We start from the raw sequence: 13,131 nt of genomic DNA on the forward strand, positions 1-13,131 counted from the left end.
GTGCAAGCTGCATCTCATGTCACAGCTTCAGTCAAAGTAAAGGGAAAGTTTTCTTTCCCCTCCTATCTTCAAATGTAACCAGTCTCTCTTCACAGGCAGCCCTGTCTCAGGCAGCCTCGGCCCAGTATATCTGAAGGAGCATCTCCACCCCCGTTGTTCTGCCTGGACACTGAGGTCCAGCGCCGAGGGCCTTCTGGCGGTTCCCTCATTGCGAGAAGCAAAGCTACAGGGAACCAGGCAGAGGGCCTTCTTGGTAATGGTTCCCACCCTGTGGAACACCCTCCCATCAGATGTCAAAGAGATAAACAACTACCTGACATTTAGAAGACATCTGAAGGCAGCCCTGTTCAGGCAAGTTTTTAATGTGTGACATTTTAATGTATTTTTAATCTTGGTTGGAAGCTGCCCAGAGTGGCTGGGGAAACCCAGCCAGATGGGCAGAGTACAAATAATAAATTATTGTTATTATTATTATTTCACAGAGGTTTTAGCTTCCTGCTCCTTCTAAATGTCCATATCCACAATTCCCAAATCTATTTCCCCTCCACTTCTGACATTTAGTCTTCCGTCCAGTCTTGTATCTCTCGCTGCCTCACTGACATTTCCCTCCAAATGACTCACCGGTGTCTCAGACTGAAAATGGCAGCACCTCAGAAACTCCACCAACCAGGAAGGCAGCTGAGGCCTCGGCCTAGCAAGCGCCATGTGACTCAGCTTAGGCCTCAGAGTCCCTGTCCATCCTTGAGCTTACCCAGGCTATCTGCTTTATGGTGTGGATGTGGCCAGCTTTTGGTTGGTGCCATGGTAAAGGTAAAAAAGGTAAAGGACCCCTGACAGTTAAGTCCAGTCGTAAACGACTCTGGGGTTGCGGCGCTCATCTCACTTTACTGGCCGAGGGAGCCGGCGTACAGCTTCCAGGTCATGTGGCCAGCATGACTAAGCCACTTCTGGCGAACCAGAGTAGTGCACAGAAACGCCGTTTACCTTCCCGCCGGAGTGGTACCTATTTATCTACTTGCACTTTGATGTGCTTTCAAACTGCTAGGTTGGCAGGAGCAGGGACCGAGCAACGGGAGCTCACCCTGTCGTCACGGGGATTCGAACCGCCAACCTTCCGATCGGCAAGCTGCTGCTCCCAAGCTCTTGCATGGAGCTAGCCAAAGTCCTGAAGACCTTGCTTGCCACTGCCTGTGGGACATACTTACTAGAACCAATCCAGCAGTGATGGGAACCATCATGTTCATGTGTTCCACGCTTGCCCCATTCACATAGAGTTGTGGTCGAATCGGCCTTCATCAACCTGGCAACCCTGAGACGTTTGGGGCTGATGGACGTTATAGTCCAACATATCTCAAGGATACCTAGTTAGCCAAAGCTGGCCTAATTTTTATAACAGGTGAGCTGATCTCTCCCTCCTCACTTTTTAGCACTTTAGTCGGAAGAGAGCCATTGGCTGTAGAGGAAAACGTCTGAAGTCAACCAGTTCAAGGTGATATGATATGAGAAGTGGGCAGAGTTCAGTAACACATACATCTTGTGTGGGCAACTTATTGTAAAAAAGGGGGGGAGATCCACTCTGCCTTCCCCGTGCCCCCCCCAAATACTGGACACAACTCGGTGTGCCTGCTCAGGGGCCACTGCAGTCCAAAAGAGCTGTGAAGGGAACAAAGGGAGCCGTGTTAGTCTCGTTGCAGCGGAAACAACAAAGCATCACTTTAAAGACCAACACATTCATTAAGGCGTAATCTATCCTGGACTAAGTTCACACTTCATCAGATAAAGTGGACTCTAGCCTTTGTGGCTCTTTCTAGGCAGTGAGATGGGCAAAAGGGCAACCCCCCCCCCCCATTTCTTAATTGGCAAAGTACATGTTTTCTTTTCAGATGCTTCCAGATTCAGCTCCCAGCACCTCCATTTCCAAAAAGGAGTTGTCAAGGAGCACATTCCCTCAAGGGTGATCTGACAGGGTCCGAATATCAGGAGCAGGTAGAGGCGGTGCCGGATTAAACCCTGTGGAGACTCCTAGGCAGTCAAAACCTCTCCTGCCCCTCGCAAATTATCTTCTAATATTGATTGTCATATTTTTCAATATCAAATCAATATTATCTTGATCCGTTGTTGTGAGGTCCCCATAAGGTGTGGGGCCCATAGGCTTACTCTGCCTATTTTGTAATCCAGCACTGGGTAGAGGCAGAGATAAATGTGGCTTAAGCCACATCCCCTCTCATATCTTAAACCCCACTCTCTCTCTTTTCTATCACTCCCTCTTCTTTCTACCACCTCCTCCCTCCCCATCCCCTCCATGCTCCATTTCAGCCACAGATCCCTCTCTTTCTTATTTCTGTCACCCACTTCTCTAACCCACCATTCCTCCCCACTCAGCAGACTACCAGGGGAAGAGATTATCATTTTTGCCCGATATCTGAACTGATCACTCGGCAGAAGGCTTTGGATATTAAGCCAGAGCCCCATGAAGATATAAGTCTGCAGGCTGTCTGTCCCTGGTTTCAAAGGAGAAGGCAGAGAACAAGGGTAGGAAATAACTCTTCTTGAGACACTGGGCTATCCATCACAGTTAGGCAGCAGTAGGCCAGATGGACCAATGGCCTCATAAGGTGGCTTCTTATTTTCAAGTCACCACCACTCACCCTTTTGGGGAAAGCAGCTGGAGGATGTGCTGGGACTGAGCTCAGCTGCCTGGCTCCTTAATGCGCATGGGTGGCACTGTGGCCTAAACCACTGAGCATCATGGGCTTGCTGAGCAGAAGGCCAGCAGTTTGAATCCGTGCAACGGGGTGAACTCCCGTTGCTCTGTCCCAGCTCCTGCCAACCTAGCAGTTCGAAAGCACACCAGTGCAAGTAGATAAATAGGTACCGCTCCAGCAGGAAGGTAAACGGCATTTCCGTGCGCTCTGGTTTCCATCATGGTGTCCCGTTGCACCAGAAGCATTTAGTCATGCTGGCCACATGACCTGGAAAGCTGTCTGTGGATAAACGCCGGCTCCCTCAGCCTGAAAGTTAGATGTGCGCCGCAATCCCATAGTTGCCTTTGACTGGACTTAACCGTTCAGAGGTCCTTTACCTTTTAATGCACATGCATGACCTACTCAGCCCAAATATGCACACTAAGTGGAAATGCTACTACTTACCGCCCCAACGCTGCCGCCCAAACACAAACACGTACACCAGAAATCCCGGTTTATTAAAAAAATGCACAAGCTCAAACATTTAAACTGAAAACAAGATACTGTCAACTGACCCAGAGGTCAAAAAGCTGTCTAGGCTAGGTTCCCCTCGCCCTCCATCAGTTGTAACCCGAATCTTAGTTCAAAGTTCTGTTCCCCGGGATTACCTGGAGGGCTGATCATGTGTAGGGGATACTCGCCGTGTAAGCCAGCCCTATAAGAACAGGCAGGGAGCCTCATAGGGCTTCAAAACAGCACTCCTTGTTCTGCAAAGAGCCTGGCATATATATATATGCTGCCTTCATGCTTTCAAGCTTCTCTCCAAAGCTGTGAGGATTGTATAACCAGGCAGGTATAATTGGCAGGCTTTCTCTCTCCCGCCTCCAGCTTTTGTACAACATGCGGGCAGAGTCTGCCTCTCCAGAGGGCCCTGGGTGACTCACGGCTCTTCTGTGCCCACCTGCGATGGGCTTTCTGGACCAAGATGGGAAGCTCTTTTGCTCACTATCCTGGGGAAAGGGGAAATCCTCAAAGAGCCAAAGGAAAAAGAGGCAAAACACAGAAGCATGTGAAAGGATGTTTACTAGTGTGAGTCAACACTGGGCATTTTAAAACCATAGGATTCTGGTGATCTCTGGAACATCTTTAGTGGCCTTTCAGATGTTGATGGGCTGTCTCCAGGGCCAGATTTAGATGGAGAGGCCCTAGGCTACTCCACTTTTGAGGCCCCTCCCCATCCCCACCCTGACAACTAGAAAAAAATTGAGTGAAACCAAGAATGATGACGGGTATTTAAAATTCTGCAATTCACAATTTCTCCTCTAAAGAACATAAGATATTATTGTTAAATACCATGGTGATTTTAAAAAATGCTTAAAATTAACACTGAGAAACTTCTGCAATAACTGAACTTTGTAAACCTTCTGCGGCCTAAGCAGGCCGCAGGCCGGGTCATCCTCTTATATACCTGCTGGGATTGACAAGGCATCTGACCCTCACCTTAATCTCATAGCTCTACTGTAGCTGCCTCTGATTAGTTCATTTAACTCTTGGGGGAAATAATTAGCATCACATGTCATGTGCATGGAAGTTCCTGAACCAATTAATGAACTAGAAAAATTACTCTTAATAGCACCAGTTTTCCTATACCTTGATATTGCTGGATAGTTTTGATGAATTGCAAAAGCATTTTTAGTTTGCTTTCTGTTGCCACTCTGGAACTTTTCTTTATTAGTGCCACTTTGTTTTGTACGATTCCTTGCAAATGAAGGAAAACAACTTTTCTGCTTGTATATGTTGATAATATAATTTTGGTTACTAAGGACAAACAAGATTTTACAAAAACAAGATTGGGTGCAGGCCTGTCCAGGACATAGGCGTCCTGACTGTGACAAAGGTGACCTCTGTGCTTGCTTGCTTGCTTCCTTGCTTGATTAACAGCTGTTGGGAACTTTAAGGTCCCTGCTCTCCCTTCTTATGGTCTTTGTAATGGACCTGGAGACTCCAATAGAGAGCATTCCATGTCAAGAAGGAGGGCAAGTGGGCACCCTATCAAATGACAGGGCAGGAGGTACACAGAGCAGGGCCTCTTCACTGGTGGTGCCCATTGTATGCCTTGCTCTTCCCAGACCTGCTCTTTTGGCCTGTATTTTGGAGCTTTATAATTTAGGAAGACTTTGGAAGAACTGGTTGACAAGTCTTATCAGTTGCTGACGTATGAGCGGAATTTATTTGTTGCTATTCTGTGTTTCTGGTGCATCAGGGTTTACACCAGCATAATAGAGTTGGTCAGGATGCCAGAAGGAATACAATTTATGAGCTTTCTCCATTATCTGCACAGCAGGGGGTGTTCAGTCAACAGTGCAAAGGCTGAGCGGAAGCATTCACTGCTGGTTACCTGCTTTCAGCAATAGGGGTCACTGTTTGCTAGTACCCAGTTGGTTACTCTAGAGCTCCCTATTGGTGGCTCTTCAATAATTCACAAAATACACAAGATTCATAAAGCAGTAACATACCAAATCTCCTTTGCTACATATTGGGTGTATATTTCAGCGGACTTCTTAGAGCTCATCTGCACTTTCTTTTGTTCCACAATTTCGAGGCACAGGTCAGAGAGGTTTTTTCTTTTGCCCGCCACTTTCCACAGGGAAAAACCCCACTGTTACCTGTTGAAACAGAACAAAAGTCAATCCTCAGAAAGCTTGTTTCTCTTTTGTTCCAGTTCTGCAGTAAAGAATGAGTTTTTAGTTTGTTTTTCTGAGGAAAGCGGCAGGATAAAAGAAAAGCCTCTCAGACCCTCGCCTAGAAATCACATGGCAAACAGAATAAAACATGGGACAAACAGAAGTGAGAAAGAATCCTGAAAGCAGGGTGGTCCAACTTTTTATACCAAGTAGGCTGCAAAAGTACTTTGATGGAACTGCCTGGTCATGTGGGGAGGGAGCCCAAAATTTGACACCTCCCTAGCCCTCGTGCTGCCTTCCCAAAGCCGGATAACTGAGGCGCTGGGCTTTGGGAAGGTGGCATGAAGCTCTGGCAGGGTCCACCTCCTTCCCTAAGCTGGAAAAGTGCTAACTAACTTTTGGGAAGGAGAAAGTAGGACTCTAGGACCCTGTGAGACCCCTTATACCTCTTTCCCAAAGCCCAGAGCCTTGCTTACTTGGCTTTGGGAAGGCTGTGGGGTGAGGTGTCCAATGTTTCTGAGGGCCACCAAAAAGGCCTTGAGGGCCACATGAAGAAGCAACAAATGGGACTCCCCCTTCTCAAGTCAAGATGCATCGTACCCAAGATGAGGCAAATTTTATGTTGGCAAGCTGTGGCAGAAAATCCGTCTCACCCTTACAGTAAAAACACAGCAACTATAAATTATTTAGCCATTTGATGCCCTTTCATGACACTCAGAATTAGCTGCCTGAGGCAGCCGCCTCATTTTGTCAAATGGCCTAGCAGAAACAAACAAACCCAGAGATGGAGTTTTCCGAGATTGTTCAAGCCTTGCATTGGACAGGAAATGGTGTACCTGAGTGGGAATCCATGAAAGACTGCTCTTTGAGGGCTGGTGCAAAGGAAGGAGCTGCCTGCAGGCAAACAGGCAAACGAGAACAGCCCAAACATAGGCTGTTGAAAGGACAAACATGATGAGACTATATCTCAGTGGTAGAGGAAGCTCTATAATCCAGAGGAACAATCATAGGCGCCGACTCCATGGGGCTTGAGGGGGCTTGAGCCCCCTCAAAAAAAATTTGGGGGGGGCTCAGCCCCCCCAATAATCTCGGGCGCCGCCGCCGTCCCCCGCCTCCTCCCCACCTGCTCCCTCGCCAGCCAGCCAGCCGCGCGCCCTAGCCAGAGAGCCCCGGCCGTCCCCCGCGAGATTAGGGAATCCCCGGGGGCGGGGGCTCCAGCCTCTAGCCCCAGGTTTCCCGCCTATCAGCTGTTCCGGAGCTGATTAATAGGCAGCAGCACGCTCTCCCCTATTCGCTCACGAGGGGGCGATGCCACTTTATTTGCATATTCATGAGCTTATTTGCATATTCATGAGCTTATTTACATTTCACGAGCTTTCCCGGGCCCCCCCAATATTTTTTATAAGTCCGCGTCCCTGGGAACAATAGCATTATTAAATTCCACTTAAGATACAATAACATTTATTTTAAAAAATGGAAAGTTACTCTTAGTTTATCAAGTGCCTTATTAAACATCATATACAACCATGCATGTAAGAAAAGCCCAACAGTTTTTCTCCCCTGCAGCTTGGGGAGGGGGGATTTCAAAAGGTAGGCTAGAGGCTGTTTAACCCTTTCACCCACCCACTGCTTTTCTGTGCCAAGTCCCATCATGGCCCAGCTGCATATTTACTCACCAGTAAGCCCCAATCTACTCTGTGGGGCTTTCTCCCAGCGAAGCACCCATAGCATTGCAGCCTCTGTGACACAAATCAGGGTGGGTTGGAACGACTTGTGCCGCCACAAGTCCAATGTTGTCAGGGTACAATTTCCATTATCCCTGACCATTGGGCATGCTGGTTGGGACTGATATGTGTTATGAGTCCAGCAACATTTGAACAGCTAAGGTTCCCCATTTGCAATTTAAACGTTCTTCATTAAAGTGAAAGAATACAGATTTTCTGGATGCAGTTTTTTAAAATATAAAATATATGCAATTATATATAGGCCTGAGTCTATACATAGCTCTGATAATAAGGAATGCATGAACTGTTCAATGTCTCTCACATCTCTCATACTCTCCAGGGGGCCCTGGCAAATCATTGCCTTTCAGGGAAATCTTAGGAGTTGTGTCATTTTCCTTGCGTGCAGTCGCACGTGGTGGAACAGCAGCGGGGAGCTAGGACATGTTGTCAGACTACCATTCCCATCTTCTTCACTACAGAGTTCTGCAAGGCCAGCACAGAGACAAAGGAGAGGGAGGGGGCTTCCAGGCAGTGACAGCCTCCAGATTGCTTGTAAATAGGGAGGCTGGCTGAGAGCAGACTGGGTTTGGTGGGTCAGTGCCCCTTTTGCCCCAATGGACCCTCCTCCTCTGGGTAGCTGCCACTGGCTGCTTGCTCCTTGGTTTTGCCTGGCAAGAGCAAGCCAACAAGGCAGAGGAGCAGAAGCAGTTGGCAACACTGACAGCATACCCTCCCACATTGCCCCAATGAAAATAGGGACATCCTATTCCATAATAATGATGATGATGATTTTATTATTTATACCCCGCTCGCCAATCTGGGCGGCTTCCAAAATATATAAAAACATAATGAAACATTACACATTAAAAGACTCCCCTACACAGGGCTGCCTTCAGGTGTCTTCTAAAGGCTGTAGAGTTAGTTATCTCCTAGGCTTGGGGGACACAGAACCCGCTACCATCCAATGAAAATAGGGACATCCTAAGGGAAAGCAGGACATTCTGGGATCAAATCAGAAACCGGGATGGCTTCTGTAAATCCTGGGCTGTCCCTGGACAGTAGGGACACTTGGAGGGTTTGTGACAGTGAGCGGGTAGACTCTCAGAGATAAAGGGGGTGTCTTGTGAGTGTTTTGCCACCCCTCACAAAACCTGGAGCCAGCACTTTCATTAAATGAGTTGCAGCGATATTTCCCCCATTTTGTCCAGCAGAGCAAGAGGGCAGCTTAATTATAACACGGAGAAGGCCACAGCCTGGAATCCTCTCTCATTTGCCCACATCCCTCTAAAAATATATAAAGAGAACAGACAGATTTGCTCCCACACACAAAACTTCTTTTTTTTGACAACAATCCAGGTATGTAGAAAACAGAGCGGAGCTTCTGGCTGGACGTTTCTGTCAGGGTAAATATTTTTCTTCTTGCTAGAACGGTTGGAAGCCAGCCATGGAGGCAGTTGAGTTGCCTTGAAAATCCCAGAGTTTCAGCTGCTGAGGACTTTCGTCCCTGCTTTCTGAGCCACGCTAAACATTCTGTAATGAATCATGCCCGCCAAATTGTGGGATTTTGCTGCCTCTGGGAGATCCCTTGGAAGGGGACAGAGATCTCGGAACCCAGCAGAACCTAGCAGAGTTCTTCTTCTTTTTTGAAAACATCACCACAAAACATTTATGTATGGGGGCACTGGGGTGGTAAACTGTTTTACCAGAATTCTGACGGGGACTGCCATAAGTTAGAATATTGGTTGCCAGGATAAGCTTGGGCCCCTGTGAAATTTCTAATAAGAAGATTCAGTTGGGTTTTGCTCATGCACAGATCCTGACTGCCATACCTAGAAGTGGGAAATGATATTCCCCCTGGTCATTAGATTGGCTTATGATGAGGCTGTATTCTCCTGTAATAATAGGGATAATAACACATTCCATAACTGATAGGTCCACAGAATCATTTTCTCCTCCTGAAAGTTGACTTCTTCAGAAAGCCTGTCCTGTTCCAACCAGCTTTATCAGGGATGGCCTATCCTGTTTTGCCACCTGAGGCGAAATGAGAAGGTGCCGCCCTGAGCACACACAACACGAAGTGCAGCCCACCCCCAATGAAGCTTTGCTTACCTGGGTCACCCAAGATCACGATGGCAGCTGCCATAGCCATTTCTCCTCACTCCTCTGGTGGCAGAGGAAGGGGGCATGGCAATGGAGACGCCCCTTGGATTCTGCTGCCTGAGGCAGCTGCCTCAGTCTGCCCCATGGACAGGCCGGCCCTGAGCTTTGTGTTAACCCAGGGATGATGAACCTGTGGCCTTCTAGATGTTGGTGGACTACAATTCCCATCTTCCATTGCTGTTGGCCATGCTAGCTGGGGCTGATGGGAGACTGAGTCCAGCAACCTCTGGAGGTTCAAAGGCTCCCCATCCCTGCTTGGAAGGGTCAACAGCACCCAAATCCCACCTTCTTGAACCTTACAGAAAGTGACCAATAATCTTGTCGACACAGATATTGATTATGGGGGACATCCGGTTTCCTATTCTGTTCCAAGGAGAATTCAAAACAGCCTATACCAAAGTAAGGACATTCATGACTTAAGTGTGCCCTTTCTGGAGCAGAGGCTCTAGCATTCGTTTTAAATAGAGCCCTAACTGTTTGAAACCGAGGGCATGTTGTGTTTGAAAACCATCCATTTATAATCCTTTTGCTTCCTACTGCAATCAATGGGACTTAAAAGTACGTACTAAACATTGGCTGCACTGTCTCCCTGCCACTGGTAAGCTCTCTGGGGCAGGGTCTCTCACCTTGGTTGCTTTGCACAAAATAAATGCTAAATAGTAGTAGGCAATGGGATGTTAAAACGACTTCTCCAAGCATCAATAAAATTCACAAAGGGAAATGTTCTTACACCTCCGTCACCTTGGGCAATGCTGTTGCCCTGACTTCTCAGGTCCCTTCTGCCAGCACCAAGTGTTTCTCCCCCCCCCCCTCCTGTTGGGTCACAACCAATTCCTGGGGCTTATTTTATTCTGTCAGACGCCTCCAGAATAAATATCCAAGCCAAACAAGGAACGATGTGGCTGTTGGGTTAGAAGGGGCCACCCGGATTAAACTGGAGCCTGCAAGCTCACTAAGCTTGTTTGTGGAGGTGGCTTCTGAAGCCAAGGTTTTCCAGTTTGCTCTGCACATCTTGCTTGCTGTAAGTCAATGCCACAATGTCCAGAGCTGCTTGCCCCCTGGGCAAGCTGTTTTAGGGGGGCACCACCGTTTAATGGTGCTGGAATTATGGTGCTGGAGGAGACTCTTGAGAGTTCCATGGACTGCAAGAAGATCAAACCTCTCCATTCTGAAGGAAATCAGCCCTGAGTGCTCACTGGAAGGACAGATCCTGAAGCTGAGGCTCCAATACTTTGGCCACCTCATGAGAAGAGAAGACTCCCTGGAAAAGACCCTGATGTTGGGAAAGATGGAGGGCACAAGGAGAAGGGGACAACAGAGGACGAGATGGTTGGACAGTGTTCTCGAAGCTACAAACATGAGTCTGACCAAACTGCGGGAGGCAGTGGAAGACAGGAGTGCCTGGCGTGCTCTGGTCCATGGGGTCACGAAGAGTCGGACACGACTAAACAACTAAACAACCACAACACTGTTTAATGGAATTACTTGGCACCAGTAGAGGGCAAAGTGTTGTATCAAAGAATCATAGCATTGGAAGGGACACTGAAGACCATCTAATTCAGAGCTTTACAAACTTTCCATGTTGGTGACACACTCTTTAGACCTGCATCATTTCATGACACAGTAATTCAGTTTTACTAGCAAACCAGAGGTTAGTTTAACCTCTAGTTTGCTAGTAAAACTGAATTACTTTCCAGCCCCGGGCAAAGCATGGGGAACATCCGTGTGACACACCTACACACTGCAGCCGACACACTAACGTGTCACAACACAAGGTTTGGAAAGCTCTGATTTAAACCAACCCCCTGCAATGCAGGAATATGCAGCTGTCCCTTATGGGGATCGAACCTGCAACCTTGGTGTTATCAGCACCACACTCTAACCAGCTGAGCTATCCTTTGTCACAGGCTGCAGTGCTGTGCACGTTTGCTTTAACTTAACGGGTCTCACTTCTGAGCAAACATGTATAGGATTGTGCTGACAGCCTCTGTTTCCCGAGGAATGTAGAAATGAAAAACATTGGAGAAAAAGGTGGTGACAGAAGATTTTTTAAAGGCAGAGCATGACAGACAGAAAAAGTTGAGCCATGGGTGAGTGCTTTGATTGCAGGCAGGGCTATACTGTACCTATTGAGTCTGCATTTTCATCGCACAGATCTGATGTCGAACACAGTATTCAGTACCCTAACAATCTTAGTGGTTCACCTTTAGGTGTGTTTATTCTTGCCCTCTGATATAAACTTAGTGACGCAAGTAAGGCCCCTCCAGACTCATGTTTTATTATGGGTGTATTCTGCAACATGGGTGTATTCCGCAACAGTGCATTGGTGGTGGATTTGTTCTGCTTTATTGTTGTTCTGCGATGCTTCCTCAATGTTACCATGCTACTGCTGTCCGAAGGGACTACAGTGGGACCGAAAAACCCCAACCAAGAACATTTGTGACATGGAAAGTTGCTGTATTTTTTGCGCTTTCACTGCGCAGCGATCCCTCTTGCTGTTCTGGCTTCTGAGATTCAGAATATATTTTTTTCTTGTTTTCCTCCTCCAAAAACTAGGTGCGTCTTGTGGTCTGGTGCGTCTTATAGAGCGAAAAATATGGTATCAGATTTCAGCAGGATGTCACAGGATATGCACTGGTTGGAAATGAAGCAGTATAAGCACCTGAAAACATCTGCAGGTACAAATAGTATTGAAAACCAATACTACCCCAATGGCATAATGAACATGTGGAAGGGCCCTCGGTCTGCTTTTAAGGTTTCCTCTGCTGTTTTAGGTATTCTGAAAGTAGCCTGAAATCTGGTGTGCTGAAGGACGGTAGAAAAAAAATGATTTAAATTATCAAACAAAACAAAAAAGGTTATTGTGGGACATCCCAAAACCCAGAGAAGAATGTGAGCAGGTTTTCTGGTCAGCATTCCATACGGACTATACCTTTAAAGCACATTCAAAGTGCATTCTTTCCCTCAAAGAATTCTGGGGCCTGTATTTTGCCCCTCACAGAGTTCCAATTCCCAGCAACTGTAACAAACTACAGTGCCCAGAATTCTTTGAGGGATAGAATGTGCTGCAAATGTGCCTTTACGGTACAACGTGTGCCCAGCCACTAGTGATAAAACAGAATAAATGAATAAACGACAAAAGCAGAATAAATGAGTAAATCTCAATGGCTGGGAGCCTTCATTCCAGGTATCACATTACAATTTGTTTTGCATTTATCCTCCCCCACTTGAAAATGGGCAAAGGGGTCAAGCGGATGTTTGAACTGTGGACAGAGACAGTACAAGCGTCCAAGTTTTGTTATGAGATTAGGATAAGGCTGTGCTCTGGGGAGATATCATATCACAGTGTTTTTTAAACCTTTTTCCTGGACACGTTGAAAATGGGGCTCTTTCCGGGGGGAGTGTGTCTCCAGTTGGTTGTCTTGAGGGCAAATAAGGGGTCATTGTTTCTCCCCATCTAGGATATCCCTTCAGATATTGCTGAACTCCACTCCCATCAACTCAGCCTGCAAAGGACGATGGGAATTGTAGTCCAACAAAATTTGGAGAGCCACAGGCTCTCCATTCCAGCTCTGCATACCCTTCAACATTTCTCTGGTGAAAACAGGGAGGTCCTATTCGATGAGAATAATAATAATCCACTTACCCGTCTGATTGGGTTGCCCCAGCCACTCTGGGCAGCTTCCAACATACATTAAAAACATAACAAAAGACTAAACATTTAAAAACTTCCCTATACAGGGCTGCTTTGAGATGGCTCAGGAGTCAGGTAACTCCATACCCTCCAACATTTCTCTGATGAAAATAGGAGCATCCTAAGGAAAAGTGGGACATTCCAGGATCAAATCAGAAACTAGGGTGGCTTCTGTAAAGAGTCTG

The sequence above is a fragment of the Podarcis vaucheri genome (assembly GCF_965113315.1).
Source record: "Podarcis vaucheri genome assembly, chromosome: 13".
Lineage (NCBI taxonomy): Eukaryota > Metazoa > Chordata > Lepidosauria > Squamata > Lacertidae > Podarcis > Podarcis vaucheri.